Here is a 14,435-nt window from a genome sequence, read left to right as displayed (position 1 = left end):
AAGGTTATGGTACAACAACAGATCTGATGATGAACAGTTTTAAATGACAGCACAATAATCTGTACACACAAGTCATTTTACACCCTTGCTGCCCTCTTCTGACTCTCCCCCTTTTCTCTTCCCCTCCCTTTATATACAAATTGAGCCACCTGTTTATCTCTGACATGGGTCATATGACCACTCTTTGTAGTCTTTTGTGTGCGTGTGTGTGCGTGCGTGCGTGCGTGCGTGCGTGCGTGCGTGCGTGCGTGCGTGCGTGCGTGCGTGTGTGTGTGTGCGTGCGTGCGTGTGTGTGTGCGTGCGCTAACAGTCCTCTGAAAGAGAACGTGGCTTTTTAATTTAATTTCTGACGGATATTCTTTTAAGTGACTTTATAGGAGGGGGAGAATTTAAACTGAGGATGAGGGCGTCTCTTGTAAAATGCACTTGTGTAATGATGAGTTCAGCGTGTATGCACTGTGACTCAGTTCTCCTGTCTTTCGGGTACAGGGGCAGACACGTTTGAGGTTTACTGTGTAACCGCCCAGCCAAGAGTATAGAGCCATCCCTGTCAGGGAGGTGGCCAGCTGGTCAACGAAATGTATGAAATTGTTCTCTGAATCCTATTGTAACCCTTTTGAACAGATCTCTCCATCTCTCTTACCAAGCCATGTCTTTGACTGGACACACAGAGCAGTTATATATTGATAGACAGGGAAAAGAGAAAATTAAACTAGTGTAAAGATGATCTCCTTCTGTTTTTTTTTTGTTGGATTAACTTTGAACTGTAAAATAACTTTTCAACTTTCACAATATTTAATTAAAGTTCCCTCTTGTCTGTGAAACGGTTGATGTGCTTTGTTGTCTTTGTGAAGCTGTTATGTCTTGGTAACATTTTTTGCAATCGCACCATATGCTATTTCCCGGTGACGTGATATACTGGCGCACCAACACACTCTACAAACTCGAAACACGCACACACTATACAAGCTCGTTCCTGGACCTGCAGCACGGTGAGATTTCAGTGTCCACGATTTCATCACACGCCAACTGTCACAGCGCCATATAGCGTTGCTCAGGATTCATCCCATGTTCAAGTCGTACTGGATGGGTTTGAATGCAGGGCAATGACAGGGTATGGCGTCATCAAAGCAGTGAACCTGAATGGCCCATTCAAATCAGAGCGGGGGCCTGCCCATCTCTCATCTAGATCACAAATGAAAGGGTTCCTCCCCTCTGGATCAGAATCCTGCTTTAATTAGTTAATTAATTAATGTATTACAGCCTAATGGAATGGTGAATATGCCCAGCTAGTTTCCTTAACATATTAATGATGGCTTCCTAAGTTATTAATTGATATGCGCTTTGCATGTAATTGATTCATCATTTGCATTTACGGTCCTCAGCAGAAATGAAGTGTCTTTTTGCATTGTGCATATTTAATTTGAGCCACTCAGATCTGATTAGCTTGTAAAACGCTCATTCTGCTGACCTCACACTGTTCCCCCGGCCGTGCAAAGCATCATGGGGTTCTGGATACGAGGGGGAGAAGGACCAAGATTGTCCTGGAACTGTGATTTTGGATCGTCTGTCTGTGTGCCGTGGAGCTAGCTACCACATCAAGCACATTTCACAAGCCCTGTTATGTTGTGCGATTTTCATCGCACTGCCAATTGCGTGATCATAAACACTGAATGGAGACGCTCAGATAATGGAAAGCGTTAGTGAAGTGTCAGTCGCTTCAAACGTCATGACGAGTTTGCTTTCGTAAACAATGCTCAGTGAGGAAGGCCTTCTTAATTAGACAGATGTGCCCTGCCCTGGGTTATTGATCAGCCAGGCTGCAGGCGGAGATTGTGTGTGTGTGTGTGTGTGTGTGCGTGCTCGCGTGCGGAGGTGTATGGGAAGGTTATTTTCCTATTCCTAAGCCTCAAGGCCTGATCAAAGCAGAGCGAGCCACAGATGTCTTATTGACATCAATGCGTTTAAGTCCCATGACACACGTGCTCTCTCATATTGAGTTAATTTATCACACTGAATTTAGGGACACTTGAAGTCACAATGAATATAGGAATACACACATACACACACACACACACACACACACGTTGTATCCACATCGGATGCATGCACACACTCCGTCTCTGAAGTGTGGTAGATGAGTGTGTGGCGACGGTAGTGGGGATAAGTGACAGGGCTCAAGACATCCATTAGCTAATGGATCTCTGAGAGAAGAGAAACCTCCTCCCTCTCTCTCTCTCTCTCTCTCTCTCTCTCTCTCTCTCTGTCTCTCTCTGTCTCCCTCCTCTCCTCCCTGCCACACATCACACCCCCACTGCACTTAACCCCACCGGGCTCATCCCCTCCCTCCCTCCCCTCCCTCCTCTCCTCTCTCCCCCTCCCTCTATCAGGCTGTCAGGGGTTGGATTGGGTGGGGGGTGGGGGGTGGGGTCCTGCCCTCTTCCTAATGCAGGCGTGTGATTGATAGATGACTAAGTGAAGATATAATTTAGCAATCAGGGCTGCTGAGCTATTTATCCTGGCTGACAAGGGGGCCGTTAAGCACAGAGCATGCTTGACCTGTGCCTGTGAGGAGGCTGTCGCGGGGTAATGAGAGGGAGGAGGCCTGCATATGATACACTTACCGCTGCCATTCAAATCATACACACTCTGCACCAGACAAGGTGCACTGGTGGGCCTAGGATCAGTAGTCTAACCATGCATCCAGTCTGTATGACAGTTCTCTCTATCTATCTATCTACCCTCTTTTTTTTCTATTCCTCCTCTTTCTCGATGATAGTGTGGGACTATGATATGCCATGACATTCAGAGAACCATAAGGATGATAGGAGCATCTGTTACTGAAGTTGTGTCCCAGAGGCTGGGAATTCACCGGTGTCAAGTTAGGGGTCAAAGTTCAGAGGTCATGGTGAAATATTAATCCCCCGAGAAAATCTCCCACGACAACAGGTGTGTTTTAGTCTTCCATAGTTACCTGTCCTCTCGTTATAATACATTTAAAATACAGACATGTACAAACATTTTAAATGTATAATGTATTTGATCCAGACATATTTATCTGGTCATATCACCAAAGGAAGGCAGATTCTTCAGATCTGGGATGGACTAATTACCGGAATCTGTGTCATCCCCCCATTCAAGGAAAATGTCATTCAATGTTGCTCAGTGACCTCTCACCTTTTAGGTCAAATGTTATCCTGCAGGTCACTGTTGTCCACTGCAGCAGAACAGTTCCACTCCCAGGTAGGTCACCACGTAACACTACAGCCTTTGTGTTCTGTCGAGGGGTCAGGAGTAACTAACCAAGTGTGTAGTGGTGCTGGGCCCTAACTAGACAATGGGGTCAGGAGAAATACTGAAGGACAAAGTTGTCATTGTATAACATTGCTGGGAAATTTGTTGCTTCTCTATGGGTTTTCTTCTCTCTGTTCCTGCTTTTCTACATGCTACCCCCGGTATGTTGTGTAACAAACCTTTACACAGGATAATCCATACGCCTTGATCACTGATGCTCAACAATTGTGTTTACTGGCAGTTTATTTGCATGTTTAGACATGCAGCGTGGCGAACCTATTATTGTACTGTATACCTTTTACATCCTCACCTGCCTCCCACCCTGCCACCATCCTCCTCTATCCATAGTGTGGATCTCATTATGGAGGCAGTTTGCAGCACTGATGTTGCCGTGTCCCTGGTCTATTCATTATTCATACATCAACAGACTGAGTCTGGCCAGACCCACAGAGATAAAGGCTGGGGAGGAAGGAGGGATGACTGGCGAAGAGGAGGGATGAGTGGAGGAGAGGAGGAAGGGCAGGCCTGCTCCAACGCTGCAGTCTCTTCCTGGAGAGCAAAGCTTTCAGGTAATTCTCTGAGATCAAGAGACGCTGCACACAGGAAACCCCCCCTGCGCCTCTCTGGGCTAAATAAATAAATATATCTTCTCTACTGCCGCTCTTTTTACGGCAGACGATAAAGGAAATGGATTGAAAGACAGCCTTAGAACTGAAAACACACGGTCCCGGTGGGGATGGAGAATGGAAGGGGAGAGAAGAAGGGTTGGGAGAGAGAGAGAGAGGGACAGAGAGAGGGGGGGGTAGAGGGAGAGAGCGAGAGAGAGAGAGAGAGAGAGAGATTGGGAGGGGAAAAAAGGAAAAGGAGAGTGGGAGGAGGGAGAGGAAGAAAGTCCTTGCAGCTGGTGAAGAGGAGAGGGGCTAGATGATACTGGAGATCTGAGAGTGTTGGTGGGAGGGGTACGTGAGAGACAAAAGGGGCACAGGTGGAGATGATATGTCACACCAACACCCCCCAAAAAAAGAAATGTGGGGAGTTGGGTGGTTGATTTAACCTCTCGTCACTCCTACTATTTTAGCCTCCGGTTTGGAGCAGGTGAAAGACTGTATGATGCCAAGGTCTAAAATATAGACGTGAAGACAACGTCGTCACAAATCTAGGAACAGCTCCATGGCTAACTACTAGCGCCACTGCTAAATGAATCTCTTGAGAAGAGTTATGGAATATTAGAATCCCGTTTTTTTCCCAAAACGTTATATCCATCATTTTTTTACACCTCATTTTTTTTCATTCGAAATGTTCTATGAATAGATGTTGGATGTATATGATTATTCGTTTTCTTTTTTGGATAAACGCTGTATGTGGAATATATATGGAATATTTGTATCCTGTATATTTGACTGTGATATATGGTTGTCTCACCGAGCTATGTGAAGATGAATGCGCTTGACGGAAGTCGCTCTTGATAAGAGCATCTGCTAAATCTTTACATGACAGACTGACCAGGGGAATCCAGGTGAAAGCTATGATCCCTTATTGATGTCACTTGTTAAATCCACTTCAATAAGTGTAGATGAAGGGAAGGAGACAGGTCAAAGAAGGACTTTAAAGCCTATATATATATATATATATATATATACAGTGCATTAGGAAAGTATTCAGACCCCTTGACTTTTCCCACATGGTGTTTTGTTACAGCCTTATTCTAAAATGGATTACATTACTTTTTTTCCTCATCAATCTACACCGAAAAAAAACATAATGAAAAAGTGAAAACAGGTTTAGCCGAGGTAGGCTGTCATTGTAAATAAGAATTTGTTCTTAACTGACTTGCATAGTTAAATGAAGGTTAAATAAAATAAATAAATATTTGCATAAGTATTCATTATTCAGACCCTTTGCTATGAGGCTCAGGTGCCTCCTGTTTCCATTGATCATCCTTGAGATGTTTCTACAACTTGATTGTAGTCCACCTGTGGTAAATTCAATTGATTGGACATGATTTGGAAAAGCTCACACCTGTCTATATAAGGTCCCACAGTTGACAGTGCATGCCAGAGCAAAACCAAACCATGAGGTAGAAGGTATTGTCCGTTAAGCTCAGAGACAGGATTGTGTCCAGGCAGATCTTTGGAAGGGTACCAAAAAATGTCTGCAGCATTGAAAGTCCCCAAAAACACAGTGGCCTCCATCATTCTTAAATGGAATATGTTTGGAACCATCAAGACTCTTCCTAGAGCTGGCCGCCTGGCGAAACTGAGCAATCTGGGGAGAAGGACCTTGGTCAGGGAGGTGACCAAGAACCTGATGGTCACTCTGACAGAGCTCTAGAGTCCATTTTTGGAGATGGGAGAACCTTCCAGAAGGACATCTTTGCAGCACTCCACCAATTAGGCCTTTATGGTAGAGTGGCCAGACGGAAGCCACTCCTCAGTAAAAGGCACAGGACAGCCTGCTTGCAGTTTGCCAAAAGGCACATAAAAGACTCTCAGACCATGAGAAACAAGATTATCTGGTTTGATGAAACCAAGATTGAACGCTTTGGCCTGAATGCCCAGCGTCACGTCTGGAGGAGACCCTGGCACAATCCCTACTGTGAAGCATGGTGGTAGCAGCATCATGCTGTGGGAATGTTTTTCAGTGGCAGGGACTGGGAGACTAGTCAGGGTTGAGGGAAAGATGAACTGTGAAAAGTACAGAGATAACCTGCTCCAGAGCTCTCAGGACCTCAGACTGTGGCGAAAGTTCACCTTCCAACGGGACAACAACCCTAAGCACACAGCCAAGACAATGAGGGACAAGTCGGGACAAGTCTCTGAATGTCTTTGAGTGGCCCAGCCAGAGCCCGGACTTGAACCTGATCAAACATCTCTGGAGAGACCTTAAAATATAGCTGTGCAGCGATGCTCCCCATCTAACCTGGCAGAGCTTGAGAGGATCTGCAGAGAAGAATAGGAGAAACTCCCCAAATGCAGGTGTGCCAAGCTTGTAGCATCTTACCCAAGAAGACTGGCGGCTGTAATCGCTGCCAAAGGTGCTTCAACAAAGTACTGAGTAAAGGGTCTGAATACTTCGTAAATGTGATATTTCAGTTTTTATTTTCAATACATTTGCAAAAATGTCTAAAAACCTGTTTTTGCTTTGTCATTATGGGGTATTGTGTGTATATTGATAAGGGAAAAAACAATTTAATCCATCTGGGATGTGCAATCCGCGTCCTCGGAGCATGCGCAGACCAGCATATTCAATCTCTCCCTATCCCAGTCTGCTGTCCCCACATGCTTCAAGATGGCCACCATTGTTCCTGTACCCAAGAAGGCAAAGGTAACTGAACTAAATTACTATTGCCCCGTAGCACACACTTCTGCCATCATGAAGTGCTTTCAGAGACTAGTCAAGGATCATATCACCTCCACCCTACCTGACACCCTAGACCCACTCCAATTTGCATACCGCCCCAATAGGTCCACAGACAATGCAATCGCAATCACACTGCACACTACCCTATCCCATCTGGACAAGAGGAATACCTATGTAAGAATGCTGTTCATTGACTATAGCTCAGCATTCAACACCATAGTACCCTCCAAGCTCATTAAGCTTGAGGCCCTGGATCTCAACCCCACCCTGTGCAACTGGGTCATGGACTTCCTGACAGGCCGCCCCCAGGTGGTGAGGGTAGGAAACAACATCTCCACTTCGCTGATCCTCAACACTGGGGCCCCACAAGGGTGTGTGCTCAGCCCCCTCCTGTACTCCCTGTTCACGCATAACTGCGTGGCCATGCACACCTCCAACTCAATCATCAAGTTTGCAGACGACACAACAGTAGTGGACTTGATTACCAACAACGACGAGACAGCCTACAGGGAGGGTACAGGGAGGGGGTGAGGGCCCTGTAGTGTGGAAAACAACCTCTCACTCAATGTCAGCAAAACAAAGGAGATAATCGTGGACTTCAGGAAACAGCAGAGGGAGCACCGTCCTATCCACATCGACAGGACAGTAGTGGAGAAGGTGGAAAGTTTTAAGTTCCTCAGCGTACACATCACGGACAAACTGAAATGGTCCACCCACACAGACATTGTGGTGAAGGAGCAGCAGTGCCTCTTCAACCTCAGGAGGCTGAAGAAATTTGGCTTGTCACCTAAAACCCTCACAAACTTTTACAGATGCACAATTGAGAGCATCCTGTCGGGCTGTATCACCGCCTGGTACGGCAGCTGGATCACCCACAACCGCAATGCTCTCCAGAGGGTGGTGCGGTCTGCACAACGCATCACCGGGGGAAAACTGCCTGCCCTCCAGGACACCTATAGCACTCGATGTCAGAGGAAGGCAAAAAAGATCATCAAAGACAACAACCACCCGAGCCACTGCCTGTTCACCCCGCTACCATCCAGAAGGCGAGGTCAGTACAGGTGCATCGAAGCTGGGACCAAGAGACTGAAAAACAGCTTCTATCTCAAGGCCATCAGACTGTTAAACAGCCATCACTAACATAGAGAGGCTGCTGCCTACATACTGACTTGAAATCATTGGCCAGTTTAATAAATGGATCACTAGTCACTTTAATAATGTACCATATATTGCATCTTGCCTATGCTGCTCGGTCATCGCTCATCCATATATGTATATATTCTTATTCCATCCCTTTACTTATATTTGTGTGTATTACTGTCCTGCTGTGGAATTGTCAGATTACTATTATATATTACTGCACTGTCGGAACTAGAAGCACAAGCATTTCACTACACTCGCAATAACATCTGCTAACCATGTGTATGTGACCATTAAAATTTTGCCTATTAGTGTATATATATTTTTTTAATCTTCAAGCTCTGTCAAAATGATGGGGATCATGACTAAACTGCAAGTCAGCAAATATTGCCATAGTATTTCAAGCAGATTTAAGTCAAAACTGTAACTTGGCCCCTCAGGAACAATCACTGGCTTCTTGGTAAGCAACTCCAGTGTCAATTTGGCCTTGTGTTTTAGGGTATTGTCCTGCTGAAGGTGAATTTGTGAATTCCTCTCGGTGTCTGGTGTAAAGCAGACTAAAGCAGGTTTTGCTCTATGATTTTGCCTGTGCTTAGCCCTATCCCGTTTCTTTTTAGTCTGCTTTAAAATCTCCCCAGTATTTGCCGACATCAAGCATACCCATACCATGATGCAGCCACCACCATGCTTGAAAATAAGGAGGCAGTTACTCAGGGATGTGTTGTGTTGGATTGCTCCAAACATAGCGCTTTGCATTTAGGCCAAAAAGTGTATTCCTTTGCCATGTTTCTTGCAGTATTACATTAGTGTCTTGTTGCATACAATATGCATGTTTTGGAATATTTGTATTTTGTATATTTTTTTTCTTCTTTTCACTATGTCATTTAGGTTATTATTGTGGAGTCACTACAATGTGGTTGATCCATCCTCAGTTCTCTCCTTATCACTGTTTTAAAGTCACCACTGGACTCATGGTGAAATCCCTGAGTGGTTTCCTTCCTCTCTGGCAACTGAGTTAGGAAGGATGCCTGTATCGTTGTAGTGACTGGGTTTATTGATACACCATCCAAAGTGTAATTAATAACTTCACCATGCTCAAAGGGATATTCAATGTCTGCTTTTTTATTTTTACCCATTTACCAATAGGTGCCCTTATCTGCGAGGCATTTGTGGTTTAATCTCTTTAAAATTCACTGCTCGACTGAGGGACCTTACTGATAATTGTATGTGTGGGGTACAGAGATGAGGTAGTCATTCAAAAATCATGTTAAACACTATTATTGCAAATTTTCCAGATCGGTGGTGGTCGGTGCCGTTTAAGATGAGGGAGGACTATATTTTTTTTATGAGCATGGCCTTATTTCTATTACAGGATAATGGATGACTGTCATTCATATTCCATTCACCCAGCTCAATGTAACATCGATAGGTTTTGGGCTACTACATGATACTCAAATTCTCCCTATACCCATCATGGTGTTGCTACAACCTAGCCTATAAATTCAAGTTTACAACATAGGTGCACACAGGTCGAGAGAAACATTTGATGTGACAGATAGTGACACATGGACAGACAGTGACACATCCGATACCGCCTTGCACATTCTTGCCTGCATTTAGCTGATCTCTGGCGTAATCATTAACCCAACAGTTGCAAATGAGAGTTTCTATAGGACAAATTTGGGTATGTTTATCCAAGTCAATGTATGTTTGCCAGTAAGCAGTTACACCGGTGGGTCACGGGGGCAATACATTAGTCCAACACCTCCAGTGTTGGATAGCCATAGCCAGCTAGCTAACATATCATCCCTCTATTGGAGCCGGGTGTTTGAGTAAGCTAAACTAGTTAGCTACATTTACTGGCTGAGTAAGTGAAAGTGAATTTTTAATTTTTAATAAAATATAGCTAGCTCTGTCTCTCGCTCTCTCTTGCTCCTACTTCATTTTTGAAGAAATGAATTTGTTCAAAACTGTTCAACTATTGTCTTTCTCTCTCTTTGAGTCAACTACTCACCACATTTTATGCACTGCAGCATTAGCTAGCTGTAGCTTATGCTTTCAGTACTAGATTCATTCTCTGATCATTTTATTGGGTGGACAACATGTCAGTTGATGCTGCAATAGCTCTGTTAGGTTGGAGGATGTCCATCCGGAAGTTGTCATAATTAGTGTGTAAGTCTATGGAAGGAGGTGAGAACCATGCGCCTCCTAGGTTTTGTAATGAAGTCAATGTACCCAGAGTAGGTTAGAAGCTAGCTGTCCTCCGGCTTCCCCATGATGCTACTCTACAGAGTACTGTTGAGGCTACTGTAGACCTTAATTGCAAAACAATGTGTTTTAATAAATTAATAAATTATTTGGTGATGTGAATATATTTTGTATTGTTTTATCTAAAAAGGATAACTTTTTAAATGTTTCACAATTTTAATTTTTTATGAAATTCACTGAGGATGGTCTCATTTCATTCCTGTCCTGCAGCTCAGTTCAGAAGGACGACGGTATCGTTGAGGTGTCTGGGTAGTTTAATACATTATCCACAGCATAAATATTAACTTGACCATGCTTGAAGAGATATTCAATGTCTGATTTGTTATTGTTACCCTACCAATCACTGTCCTTTTTTAATTAGGCTTTCGAAAAGCTTGCTAGTCTTTGTAGTTGAATCTGTGCTTGAAATTCCATACTTCACTGAGGGAAGTATGGGGGACAAACAGGGGCGTCGTATGGGAGGGGGAAGTTATTGCCCCCCCCCCCCTCTATTTACACGAAATGGTTCGGTCCTGCCCCCAAACCAGGCGCTAACAGTACTTGCTAGCAGTGAATTGCGAGTGAAGAGTGCCGGTGGAACATCATGTCTCACCTTCCAAAAGACAAATCTGGCTTCCAAAAACGAAAAGAAAGACAGGAGAGAGAAAAGAAAGGGCGACAGTATGTCACCCAATTTTTCACAAAGGAAGGTGTGTGTAGTCCGTGTTTGGTGGAAATTAACCTGTTAGCTTAGTCCATAGTGAAATAGGCTACTTTTGCTCCCCTAACATTAGTTACTTAAATATCTTCACAGACAATTCTGAGTGTTTACATTTCGCTCCTCTTTTAGCTGACATTTAATCAATGCAGGCAAACTTTTAGCAAGCTATTCATACTAAATCAGTTGTCCCTGCCCCTGCCTGGTGCCAGGTCCAAGAGATGCAGCTTCAGGCTCAGCAGCCCTGTCTCCCCATACCCATGCCCCTGAACCAGCCCTACTCCCAACAGAAGAAAAGGGTGAGCTGCATTGTGTTGAATGACATGTCAGTTGGCATAATTGCAGGTACTGCAATGCATTGAGGACAGGAATGTGATTCTCCAGTCAGGAAAAATCTCACTTGACACAGAGGCAGCCAATATCAGAGCCTCAAAGGAAGAGATGCAGGCTCTTAGAGATGGATGGGAGTCTCTCCTGTCTGGGGCAACACTGATTGCTACGCAAATGGATGTTGCACCTCAATTTAGCAAGCAACACAGCCGCCAGAGGAAAAGGAAGAGATTCCATAATGAGCCCTCCCAAGAGGGCAGCTCAGGACAGCTGAACACAGTGTTTTTTACTGCTGTGGACAACATCATAAGTGACTTGGACACTAGGTTCCATACCACTGCAAAAATTGTCGAATAATTTTCTGCTGTTCTGAAAGTTGGGCAGATTAGTGAGGATAAAGTCCCTTCTGTGTGCCAATCACTGATCATGAAGTATTCCATAGATCTTACACCTGAGTTTCAGGTAAGACACCTACCTGAACACTGTATATGCTGCCACTTTCCCCCCTAACTTGTCCCCTCTTAGTCTCCTGAATGCAATTTGTACGATGCAGCTGCAAAGCATTTTTGGAGAAGTGTACATTGCTTTACGTATATTTTGCACACTGGCTGTGACTGTTGCTGGTGGTGAGAGAGCTTTTAGTAAGCTAAGACTGATTTTTTTTTTTATGATTTGAGGTCCACTATGTCCCAGGACAGAATTTGCAGTCTTACCATGCTGTCCATTGAAAGTCAGTTTACTAGAAAGCTGGACTTCAAAGACTTGATCAGTGACTTTGCCAGCAAGAAGGCTCAGCGCTGGGCTCTTGGTGAGTAAGGCTGAGCAAGGGCCAGTGATAACTGGCTAAAGTGTATAGCCAGCATAAATCAGACAGACTGGCTATGGATATTGGATCACTACACACATGATGCCCACAGGCTGAGAACAAGACTGAGAACCGAGTGAGAACAAGATATATCTCAAAGTAATGGCTGGATTGCCATAATATTTGTTGTGCACAATCAAGACCCCAAGTGGAAGAAACCTATTGATTTGGTGACCTCTTGACCTTTTCATTTCTATTTCCATTTTGTTTTCCATTTCCTCTTTTACAGCTGCTTATTTTCTAGTTGGTATGTATACTTAGTTTAAAAAATCTGCTGGTGATTGTATTATTTTGTTTGTTATATCATTCTATAGATGATCATGTTAATTTATTTGTGATTGAAGAGTTTAATGTATATTTAAGTTATATTTATTTTAAGTTATTCTTTCATGTTAAGAGAATTTTCCATTCAAGAATTGGACCATTAAAATTACATTTAGACTGTAAAAGATGGCCTTTAGCACATTTCTTATAGAGGGTATCCGTCTTGCATCAAATAGTGAATTCCACTGTATGCAGAATGTTGCATGCATGTCTGCCGAGTGTTATATTGTCACAGCTCACTGTCAGTAAATATCGTACAGTAAATATTGGACTACAAGAGAGTTGCAGCCTGCAAAGGTAGAGTTATTTAAATATGTGTGTGGTTACAGCAATTGCGCAGAGTTGGTGTGGCCTGTGGTGGTGGGGCCCAATGTGATATCTTTTCATGGGGCCCAAAATCCCTGGGGACAGAGGAATGGTTATCTCAGCCCCTATTATTTCACACAGAGTGAGTCCATGTAACCTTTTATGTGCTTTGTTAAGCAACATTTTACTCCTGAATTAATTTAGGCTTACCTAAACAAAGGGGCTGAATACTTATACAACAACTATATTTTAGTTATACGTAGAATTTTTTTATCTTAAAAATAATTCTTCCACTTTGACATTACAGAGGAGTTTGTGTATATTGTTGACAAAAAATGACAATGATTCATTTTAATTCCAATTTGTAACAGAATAAAATGTGAAGAAATCCAAGGGGTCTGAATAGTTTTGATGAAATCAAATCAAATGTTATTTGTCACATGCGCATTTCAACCTGACAGTGAAATGCTTACTTACAAGCCCTTAACCAACAATGCAGTTTTAAGAAAATACCTAAAAAAGTAAGAGATAAAGTATCAAATACTTAAAAAGCAGCAGTAAAATAACAATAGCGAGGCTATATACAGGGGGTACCGGTACAGAGTCAATGTGCGGGGGCACCGGTTAGTCGAGGTAATTGAGGTTATATGAACATGTAGGTAGAGTTATTAAAGTGACTATGCATAGATAATAAAAGAGAGTAGCAATGCAATGCAAATAGTCTGGGTAGCCATTTGATTAGATTTTCAGGAGTCTTATGGCTTTGATGTCATAAATGTATCGTTTGTATACTTCTTTATTAAAAATGTAGTTATTTGTTAGTTACATTTGGCTGTGTAAAACCTATCAGTATTACTTATTTCTCTGAGAGAGAGGCGGATGTATATCATGAAATGAAACCATTAAGTGATAGATTGTCTGTCATTGAACAACCCCATGCCATGATTAGATAGTGACAAACAAAACCATTCTCTTTCATAATTTATTTTAACAATAAAAGCTAATTTACCAGCATTTCTGATAAGGGATATATAACACTTTGGAATGATATTCTTTAAGTCTTCACATTCCCAACAATTTACAGGAAGTTCAACGACAACTGAGATTACATACAAGTCTTACCGTGGTATGTTGGTGTCAACACTGGATCAGCATATCTTTAAAATATAGTATAACAATAATTAGGTTTCCATCCAACCTTTTTATGTGAGTAAAGTATTGTAATGACCTGACTAGATCATAAAGGAACAATTGTCCAGACAGAGGACTGAGTCCACGAATTGACGGTTTATTAAACCAACTTTACACAGGCTACTGTTTGGCCGTAACCCACGCCAAATAAGTGAAAGATAACCACAAGCCAACCGTGACCTTCTCTTGTGAAGGCCAGACATAAGAGGGAGAACAAAGGCTAAACCTGGTCTTAACTTCCAATGCTCCATCCCCCTGCCCAACCCCCCTCCACGCCACTCCGCCAACCGCCAGGATGCCCGGCATCAGAACATTCCAGGCATTCCCGTGATTGGCAGATAGCAGGTTGATTGGCATGTCGGACCACGCGAACACTGGGTACTAGTAAGTACAACACAACCACCTACTAGCCTAACACATAACACACAGCTGTCTGTGCGGGTCGCTACTGTATGTAGGATAAACAAAAATGTCACGACAGGACTGATGGAAACAGCAAATTTGTCAACAAACTTTTCAAAAGTCGCCAAAACAAAATACGCAAGACAAGGTGGGATCTTTTAGTTTCTTTACAATGAATGCTAGAAATGGCGGTAGAAACGTTTTATGCGCAAATATTGATATAATAACCAACTTAGTTGGTTACTCAAAATGGTTACT

Source organism: Salvelinus namaycush, chromosome 3 (assembly GCF_016432855.1).
Source record: "Salvelinus namaycush isolate Seneca chromosome 3, SaNama_1.0, whole genome shotgun sequence".
Classification (NCBI taxonomy): Eukaryota; Metazoa; Chordata; class Actinopteri; order Salmoniformes; family Salmonidae; genus Salvelinus; species Salvelinus namaycush.
This window is presented reverse-complemented; position numbering follows the sequence as displayed.